This window comes from Sciurus carolinensis, chromosome 17, assembly GCF_902686445.1.
Source record: "Sciurus carolinensis chromosome 17, mSciCar1.2, whole genome shotgun sequence".
Classification (NCBI taxonomy): Eukaryota; Metazoa; Chordata; class Mammalia; order Rodentia; family Sciuridae; genus Sciurus; species Sciurus carolinensis.
In genome coordinates, this window is record NC_062229.1 from 57,280,599 (window position 1) to 57,291,381 (window position 10,783).

General features: G+C 42.0%; 1 pseudogene; it reads right to left on the reverse strand.

The window, feature by feature from the left end:
• Positions 1-4,051: 4,051 nt before the first annotated feature.
• On the reverse strand, positions 4,052-5,908 carry LOC124968282 (40S ribosomal protein S6-like; annotated as a pseudogene).
• Positions 5,909-10,783: the final 4,875 nt, after the last annotated feature.

Sequence of the window (10,783 nt, forward strand, 5' to 3'; positions counted from 1 at the left end):
TGAGTTTGGGAGGGTTCCCTCCTCTTCTATTTTCTAGAATACTTGGAGAAGTATTGGAATGAGCTCTTCTTTAAAGGTTTTGTAGAACTCGGCTGAGAACCCATCTGGTCCTGGACTTTTCTTTGTTGGTAGGCTTTTGATGACTTCTTCTATTTCATTACTTGAAATTGGTCTATTTAAATTGTGTATGTCCTCCTCGTTCAGTTTAGGCAATTCATATGTCTCTAGAAACCTGTTGATGTCTTCAAAATTTTCTATTTTGTTGGAGTATAGATTTTCAAAATAGCTTCTAATTATGTTTTGTATTTCAGTCGTGTCTGTTGTGATATTTCCTTGTTCATTCCAAATTTTAGTGATTTGGGTTTTCTCTCGTCTTCTCTTTGTTAGTGTGGCTAAAGGTTTATCAATTTTGTTTATTTTTTCGAAGAACCAACTATTTATTTTGTCAATTTTTTGTATTGTTTCTTTTGTTTCAATTTCGTTGATTTCAGCTCTGAGTTTAACTACTTCCTGTCTTCTACTACTTTTGGTGTTGGTCTGTTCTTCTTTTTCTAGGACTTTGAGCTGTAGTGTTAGGTCGTTTATTTGTTGAGTTTTACTTCTTTTATTAAATGTGCTCCATGAAATAAATTTTCCTCTAAGTACTGCTTTCATAGTGTCCCAGAGATTTTGATATGATGTTTCTTTGTTCTCATTTCCCTCTAAGAATTTTTTAATTTACTTCTGTTATCCATTCATCATATAATAGCATATTGTTTAATCTCCAGGTGTTGGAGTAATTTCTGTTTTTTACTCTTTCATTTATTTCTAACTTCAATCCATTATGATCTGATAGAATACAAGGTAGTGTCTCTATCTTCTTGTATTTGCTGACATTAACTTTGTGGCATAATATATGGTCTATTTTAGAGAAGGATCCATGTGCTGCTGAGAAGAAAGTGTATTCGCTCTTGGTTGGATGGTATATTCTATAAATGTTAAGTCTAAATTATTGATTGTATTATTGTGATCTATGGTTTCTTTGTTCAATTTTTGTTTGGAAGATCTGTCCAGTGGTGAGAGAGGCGTGTTAAAATCACCTAGTATTATTGTGTTATGGTCTATTTGGTTTCTAAAATTGAGAAGGATTTGTTTAACATACATGGATGAGGCACTGTTTGGGGCATAGATGTTTATGATTGTTATATCTTGCTGATTTATGCTTCCCTTAAGCAGTATGAAATGTCCTTCTTTATCCCTTCTGACTAACATTGGCTTGAAGTCCACATTATCTGAAATGAGGATGGATACTCCAGCTTTTTTGCTGAGTCCATGTGCATGGTATGTTTTTCCCCATCCTTTCACCTTTAGTCTATGGGTATCTCTTTCTATGAGGTGAGTCTCTTGCAGGCAACATATTGTTGGATCTTTCTTTTTAATCCAATCCGCCAGTCTATGTCTTTTGATTGATGAATTCAGGCCATTAACATTCAGGGTTATTATTGAGATATGATTTGTATTCCCAGTCATTTGGTTCATATTTAAAATTTTATTTATTTATTTATTTATTTTTTGACACATCTTGGTTCCTCCTTTATTTGACAGTTCCTTTAGGATAATTCCTCCCTTTGCTGATTTGTTTCTTTGTTTTTTATCTCTTCCTCATGAAATATTTTGCTGAGAATGTTCTGTAATGCTGGCTTTCTTTTTGTAAATTCTTTTACCTTTTGTTTATCATGGAAGGATTTTATTTCATCGTCAAATTTGAAGGTAAGTTTTGCTGGGTATAAGATTCTTGGTTGGCATCCATTTTCTTTCAGAGCTTGAAAAATGTTGTTCCAGGCCCTTCTAGCTTTTAGGGTCTGGATTGAAAAATCTGCTGATATCTGTATTGGTTTCCCCCGAATGTAATTTGGTTCTTTTCTCTCACAGCCTTTAAAATTCTGTCTTTATTTTGTATGTTAGGTATTTTCATTATAATGTGCCTTGGTGTGGGTCTGTTGTAATTTTGTGTATTTGGAGTCCTATAAGCCTCTTGGACTTGATTTTCCATTTCATTCTTCAGATTTGGGAAATTTTCTGATATTATTTCATTGACTAGATTGTTCATTCCTTTGGTTTGTTTCTCTAAGCCTTCCTCAATCCCAATAATTCTCAAATTTGGCCTTTTCATGATATCCCATAGTTCTTGCAGATTCTGTTCATGATTTCTTACTATCTTCTCTGTTTGTTCAACTTTGTTTTCGAGGTTAAATATTTTGTCTTCAATATCTGAGGTTCTGTCTTCCAGGTGTTCTATCCTATTGGTTATGCTTTCTATGGAGTTCTTAATTTGGTTTATTGTTTCCTTCATTTCAAGGATTTCTGTTTTTTTTTTTTTCAATATCTCTAACTCTTTATTGAAATGTTCTTTTGCTTCCTGAATTTGCTCTGTTAACTGTTGATTGGTGTGATCATTCAGTGCCTGCATTTGCTCTTTCATCTCATCATTCAATGCCTGCATTTGCTCTTTCATCTCATCGTTTGCTTCCCTGATCATTTTAATTATGTACATTCTGAACTCCCTTTCTGTCATTTCTTCTGCCATGCTGTCATTGGATTTTATTGATGTAACATCTAGATTCGTTTGGGGCATTTTCTTCCCTTGTTTTCTCATATTGTTCAGGAATCAGTGGGTCATTAAGATATTGCAGATTTCCTCTATCGACTTATAATGTCCCTGAAGATTGCTAGTATATCCCCTCTTATCCTTCAGTAGCCTGAAGTCTTGGAGGAAGTTGATAATGTGGAGCTCCATGAAGAAGCTGCCTCTCTAGGGTTGGTGACCCTCAGGTGGCGTATATTCCCTGCTAGTGGGCAGAGGTGACTCCACTTGTTGACCAATGGTCACCCAAAGGGGAACTAGGCTGCAGGCTGAGGCAAGGCCTGTTTGAGCCTGTGTCTCTGGTTTTCCCGTCTCGCTGGTCAGTTCCCCTCCTAGAGGTTCCCCTCAATCTATAACTACCGCCTGGGCTGGGCTGTCTTCCTCTGCAACTTTCCCAGGGGCCCAGACCTACCTCCTGGGCCTGGGAGCCTCACCCTTCGCAGACGAGTCTCCTTAGGCTGCTTCTCCTGAGACTCTGCCCGCAGTCCTGGAAACTTCGCTCCGCCCCTAGGCGTGTCTCTGTGCTGCTGTTCCAGCAAGAAGCTGGTCCTGGGACCCTGCTCTGCACCTAATCGCCTGGCTATGCAGCCCCTCCTCTGAGCCACCACCTGGAGCCCCATACAATAGCTCTGAGACCCAGAGACCCGCCAAACACCTCCTCCTCCGGACAGCCACCCGGTGTTCCGACGCAGTCACTAGGAATCCAAGCAACTCACTTTGCGTCTCCTCCTCCCGCCAACCGCCTGTAGCCCTAGGCAGTCACTCCAAGTCCAAGTGACCCGCTGTGTTCCTCCTCCTCCTCCTCGGGGTAGCCCCCCAGGTGTTCAGGGGCGGTGGCTCCAAGACCAAGTGACCCACCGCGCTCCTCCTCCAGGCAGGCCACAGGTGTTCAGGAGCGGTCGCTTTTAGTCCAATCAACTCACCACTCGCCTCCTCCTCTGGCAACCGCCTGTGGCTCTGATGCAGTCACTCCTAGACCAAGCGACCCGCCGCACTTCTCCTCTTCCTTCGGGCAACCCCCCGGTGTTCAGAAGTGGTTGTTCCGAGTCCACATAGCTCGCCACGCAGCTCCTCCTCAGGCAGCCGCCCGGAGCCCCAGTGGTTGCTCCGAGTCCAAGCGCTGTGCTGAGCCGCCTCCTCTACGATGATCCCAGTTGTCCGTGTTTACCGCTCCTGTGGGGGGAGGGGCGTCTCGCCGAGCAACTCCACTTCACAAAGTTCCCTGCGTTCCGGGGCTACCGCCCCATCCAGGACGCCTCCCCAACGGGAGAGACTCACCCGGCTTTGAGTTGGTCCCAAGTCTCTCACTATCTCCTCTTTTGAATCTTGCGTCCTGGAGCAGCGTGAAATGCAGCCGCCCTCTAGGCCGCCATCTTGAAACCCTTTTTTTTTTTTTTTTTTAAGGCAGATCTTATTTATTTGTTACTCTTAAAAATTCTTATTTTTGACTGAACTCAGACAGGACAGCCTGCGTCTCTTGGCAATCTGTTCCTGGTGTTTTTCTTTGGCTCCTTTCATTCCCTTGGCCCTAAGTTTGGCATATTCCTCAGCCTCTTTCTTATTTTTCTTAGTATGCTGTTTCTTTAGAGCAATAAGTGGTGCTTGTGTTGCAAGGCACGTGGAATAACAAGATGCTGAATCTTTGGTGCTTTGGTCCTGGGCTTTTTACCTTCCTTGTTTGAGGGTTTTCTGACAGCATATTGGCGGACATTACCTTCCTTAGAGAGATTGAAAAGTTGGCTTATTGTACTCGCTGTTCTGGTTCCCAATCTACGAGGTACAGTAGTATCTGTAAATCCAGGAATATCCTTCTCTCCTTTTTTCACAATAACCAAGTTGTGAACGTTCAGATTGGCATCCACAATGCAACCTGGAACAGATTGTGCTTTCTTTCTCCAGTTCACCTTGGTCTGAAACAGGTGTTATGGGCGCAACTTAAGAACAGACCAACAGAGAAGTCCAAATTTGAGAGTCTTTATTAAGCCGGCCGGCTGACCGTCTCACACAATGCCCCAAATATGGCTATTGGGAGAACATAGGGTTGTAGGGGTTCTTATACCAAAATCACATCAATCATAAGTTTGTCTGTTGCTGTGATTCAAAATTACAAACTAACATCATGAGATTATCAACAGAGGGGAAAGTGGGTCAAAATGACCCTTACCTAGGTACAAACTAAAAAGAATGGTTACTAACATCCACGTAATCTCCGTTCACATGGTACATTGTTTAGGAGCAATAGGTCAAAAGGGAGCAATTTTTCTTTACATAGGAATTATCATTCTGTATTTTTAAACATGTCACACTAAGTAACTGATGATGGGTACAGAGGCAGGGTGTTCCTATGGGAGAAGCTTATTTCCTACCTAACATGGAGTCTCAGAGCAAAATGGAGTCTGTTTAGTCATTTCGCTTATGGTCTGGCCTATAACATTCTCATGGAGTCAGATCTGTCAGCCTATCACACAGGAATGCCCCTTCCTCAGTAGCAGGTGAACACAGCCGTGGGTCAAGACACCCTGCTTCATGGGGAAACCTTGTTTGTCGTTCCTGCCACTGATTTGGACCACATAACCCTTCCATTCTTCACCCAGAGCATCAGCAGCAACTTCTGTAGCCATACGCTTCTCATCAAGAGTACAAAGTTTGTGTTCATCATCCACTTCAATGAGTTTCTAGCAGCCAGTGGCTGGGAAGGAAACGTTCAACTTCATCTTGGAGCAGCTGATCACCCCCAAGGCAACACGAAAAAGAGGCCTGACTTCCCGGTTTGCAATCTTAACACTGGTTAACACCCATATTCCTCTAGTACATAGTATTACCTTTCTGTATCTTCTTCACATGCTTAAATATTACCTAATTTCTAAGAACATCTAACTCGTTGAACTGGGAGAGAATAATGAACTGGGTCACACAAGAAATTAGGTAGTTTTTTATTTAAAGTACATTTTATCTGATTTAAATATAGTTACTCCTACTCTTTTTGGTTTTCCACTAGCTTGGATGATCTTAATTAAGCCTTTACTTTCAGTATATATATATATATATCTTTAAAGGTGAGGTGAGTTTTTTGCAGGCAGCATATTAGTTGGGTCTTGTTTTTTAAATTCCATTCACTCAGTGTCTTTTTATTGCAGAATTAAAATCCACTTTTAAATTATTAACAGGTAAGGCTTTGCTACTGACTTTGCTAACTGTTTTCTGGTAGTTTTGTAGATCTTTTGTTCCTTTGTTTTTCTCTTGCTGTCTTCCTTTGTGATTAGATGATTTTTGGGGTGTGTGTGTACCAGGGTTTGAACCCAGGGGCACTTAACCACTGAACCACATCTCCAGTCCCTTTTTATATTTTGTGTAGAGACAGGGTCTCACTGAGTTGCTTAGGGCCTCAGTAAGTTGCTGAAGCTGCCCTTTGAACTCGCAATCCTTCTGCCTCAGCCTTGCGAGTCACTGGAATTACAGGCATGTGCCACCACACCCAGTTTAGTTTTTTTTTTTTTTTTTTTTTTTTTTGTAGTGATATGCTTTGATTCCTTCATCTCCTATGTATTTACTATCGTTTTTGTGTGTGGTTACCATGAGACTTACATAAAACACAGTTATAACAGACTGTTTTAGGTTGATTACAACTTAAATTTGTATAAAAGAACTCTGCATTCAACATTTGTTTTGAGGTTGCAATTTGCATCTTTCTGTACAGATGTTTTTCAATTTACAGCAGTGTTATATCCCAATAAACCCATCATAAGTTGAAAATATTCTAAGTTAAAAAAGAGTTTAATATAATTGTTATGGTTTGGAGGTGAGGTGACCCTCAAAAGCTCACATGTGAGACAATGCAGGAAGGTTCAGAGGTTATAATCTGCTAGAGTTGGGTTGCAACAGTCTTAACCCAATCAGTGAATTAATCCCTGATGGGATTAACTGAAGTGGTTGGGTGTGGCTGGAGGAGGTGGGAATGGGGCGTGGCTATAGGGTGTATAATTTGTATCTGGAGAGTGGAGTCTCTCTCTGCTTCCTGATCAAGTGAGCTGCTTCCCTCGGTCACGCTCTTCCGCCATAATGTTCTGCTTCACCTCAAACCCTGAGGAATGGAGCCAGCCTTCTATGGACTAAGACCTCTGAACCCCTGAGCCCTCAAATAAATTTTTCTTCCTCTATAATTGTGTTGGTCAGATCATTTAGTCACAGCAGTGAAAAAACTAAAACAATAATTAATCTACTGAACAACATAGAGTACCAATACAGTCCACTATGGAGTATTGGTTGTTTATCCTCATGATTATGTGACTGATTGGGAGCTGTGGCTGGTGATATTTGTCCAGCATCATGACAGTATTGTACCACATACCAGCCTGGGAAAAGATCAAAATTTAATTCTGAAGTATAGCTTAGACTGGATGCATATTGCTTTGTCACAATCATAAAATTGAAAATTATAAGTCAAAACATGATAAGTTGGAAACTATTTGCATTGTGTATTCATTAAAAGATATTATCGTTATAATTATTTTTAATAGTTTTGCCTTTAAACTTTCATACTAAAACATAGTGATTTGCATACCACCATAACAGAATTAGAATATTCTGAATTTGTTTTCTTACTTTTACCAGTGAGTTTTATACTATGATATGCCTCATGTTACTAATTAGCATTCTTGTCTTTCAACTTGAAGGACTTCTTTTCTCATTTCTTGTGCGATAGATCTAGTGGTGATGAACTCCTTCAGCTTTTGTTTGTCTGGGAAGTCTTCAACTTTCCCTCCTCCTCCTCCTCCTTTTTCTTTGGTACGAGAGATCAAAAACTGGGATGATTTACAGCTAAGCTACCTATTTTTACAGCTAAGCTACATATTTTTAATTTTTGAGACACAGTCTTGCTAAGTTGTCTAGGCTGGCCTTGAACTTGTGATCCTACTGCCTCAGCTTCATGAGTTACTGGGATTACAAGTGTGTGTCATCATACCTGACTCTTTCCTTCATTTCTGAAGGCCAATGCTACCAGGTGAAGTATTCTTGGTTGGAAGTTTTTCCTTCAGCACTTTGAATATATCATCCTGTTCTCTGCTGGATATAAGGGTCCTGCTGAGAAACCTGCTGATAGCTGTATTGGAATTCTCTTCTATGTGATTCGCTTCTTTTCTTTAGCTGCTTTTGGGATCTTCTCTTTGTTTTTTATTTTAATTATAATATGTCTGGGTATAGTCTTATTTAAATTGAATCTTATTGGAGGCCATTGAGACTCCCGTATTTGGATATTTATGTCTCTTCTCAAGTTTGAGAAGTTTTCTGTCATTTCTTTGATTCAATCTTGATTTTATAATCTGCTAGAGTTGGGTTTCTGTCTTTTGTCACCAAATAGTCCTGACTAATACAGGTTGGCTATTTGCCAATCTTTGGATATCTTCTGGGACCTTAAACTCTCCTTAGATTAATAGGTTGACTTTATAATATCAGTTCATCTTTCCAACCAAAAGGTATTTCTACCTGCATCTTTCCCTATAGCATCTTTTATTCTCATCTTAATTAAATCACTTATTTTGAGTTAAATTAGCATTAATGCCATTTGTTTACTTGCTTAAAGCATTATGTCAAACATTGCCCTTTTTTATAGCTATGCACACCACAATAGGCAGTCCATAGATTTTGGTGATTTTAACTTGTACCCTGCTGCATTAGGCAGAATGGGCCAGGCTGCAGGAATGAAGCTCCCCCAAATCTGAGGGGCTAAACACAAGTTTATATCTCCTTTATTCCACATCCACGGTTGGCCTGAGAACCATTCAGGTGACCCTCTCCATGGTGACCCAGTGAGTCAGGCTGCTTTGATTTTGAGGCTCCTCCACCTTGACTGTAAACCCTGGATTTGCCACCAAGGGGAAGAGAAAGAATTGAGGGTTCCCTGGGGCTTCTCATTGCCTCAGCCCAAAGGTGACCCTTGTCATGCTTTGATTTCATCCACAAGAACTAGTCACAGGATCCTGCATAAGGGTGTGGGAAAAAATAGTTCTTTTATTGCCCAGGGAGGAGAGAGGAGAACCACACGCCACACACTTGGCTTCCTGGGTTTTGGGTTAGTGAATTAAAACAGAAGAGAAATGCTCAGGAATTGTTTTAAGACAGCAGAAGAATGTTAGGTAACATGGGGGCTCAGAGCTGGCCTGAGAAGGTGTTCCCAAAAATGAAGACAGGGAAGAGAACACAGTGGGATTCTCTTGTTTGGTTTTGGGTTGTGTGTGTGTGTGTGTGTGTGTGTGTGTGTGTTGCTGAGGATCAAAACCAGAGCCTCACCTGTGCCAAGCGCTCCACCATGGAGCCGCATGCCCTACCTGGGCACAGTGTCTTGAAGTGGTCTAGCCATGCGTGGGAGGTAGCGGGGATGGGGGCTGGATCAGCTTATGGACAGAGAGAAAAGAATGAGTGGAAACAGGGTTATTTCAGCAAGAAAGAGATGGAGTAAAACTACTAGGAAAAAGGAAGGTGATAATCATTAACTTTTTTGGGGGTACTGGTCACATGCCTGGGGCCTGTCAAGCACTTTTTATTTGTAAATGCAGCCCTCTCCAAAACCCAGGAGGCAAATATGTCGCAACCCCGCTTGACAGATGAAGGACTCAGAGTTAATAAGTAACTTGTTCAGGGTCGCTAAACTTGGGGATGGCGCAGCTGGATCCACCCAACTCCCCCCAGAATTTGAAGTCCATCTCAGAGCCTGAAACCTGGGCTCTTCGAAGTCACACCTGCCACCTGTCAAGATATCCCAAAGGGGAGGGAGGCAGGGAGCAGGGGCTTCTGTCTTCTAGGAAGTGCTTGCTGGGCAAGATGTCAGGAACACAGAGACGCTCACTATGTCTTCTTCCTTCCTGCCACTTCCCTGAACACGGATGTGGACCCCTGTGTCCCATGTGGCCACTGACTTTTCTGTCGTCTGTGAGTAGGATGGGCCTGGGATTCTTGTTTCAAGGACCTGTTACGTCAGACTGACGTGGGTGGCCACCTGCTGTCAGTGGAGGAGGAAGGCCATTCTCAGCATGCTCTCGGAATGTTCTAGGCCAGCTGGGAACACTCTAATGTGGGTGCTTTATAGAACACCCTCCTGAATCCTTCCACAGCAGGTACTGCCAGGGTACGAGAGTCAGGCAAATGTGGGTCCACCTAAAACAGGGCTAATGATAGTCTTGGGGGATTATAAGAGCTAATTCGTATAAAATATTGAGCACACTCCCTGGCACAGACACTGGACGTTCAACCAGAAGAGCTCTTGATTACCACTGTCACGTATGTGGAAAATGGAAAACGAGGCCCCCAAATTGTCCAGGCTTGTGACAAAGAGTAAGTGGCATCCAGGCCTAGTGGTGCACGCCTATAATCCCAGTGGCTCAGGAGACTGAGGCAGCTGAGGCAGGAGGATCACAAGTTCAAAGCCAACCTCTGCAACTTACTGAGGCCCTAAGCAACTTAGCAAGACCTTGTCTCTAAATAAAAAAGGGCTGGGATGTGGTTCAGTGTTAAGTGCTCCAGATTCAATCCCTGTTACCAAAAAAAAAAAAAAAAAAAAGTAAATGGCAGAGCCAGGGCCTAAATCCAGGTCTGAGCCACAGAATTAGCCCTGGCTCCCTGCAGACCCTGGGGGGCTGAAGCTGAGCAGTTCACCTGGGATTTTAGTCGTCCAGAATTGCAAGTGAAGAATCCCTACCTTTTCCATTAAAATTCTGTTTTGAATATAGAATATTAGGCCGTTGATGCTCCTTCTTTTGTCATATCTGAGTGCAGAATCCTCTTGGAATTTTGCATTAAAAAGATTTCTCTTTTCTGACAACCTGGCATGATTGTTAACGGCACTGAAAGGGAGGAAAAAATAAAAATTTCCTCACCTATCAGGATTTATTGATTTTATTCTTGCGGTGCTGGCCTTCCAATCCAGGGTCTCATGCATGCTAGGCAAACATTCTACCACTGAGTTACACCTCCCTGCCTAATCTCTTTTCTTTCTTCTTCCTTTGTGTGTGTGTGTGTGTGTGTGTGTGTGTGTGTGTGTGTGGTGCTGAGGATGGAACCCAGGTCCCTGCACATACTAGGCAAGTGTTCTTCCACTGAGCCACATCCCCAGCTAAATTGGCACTTGGAATAGACCCATGTAACAGAAGACAGATGAAGAAGAAA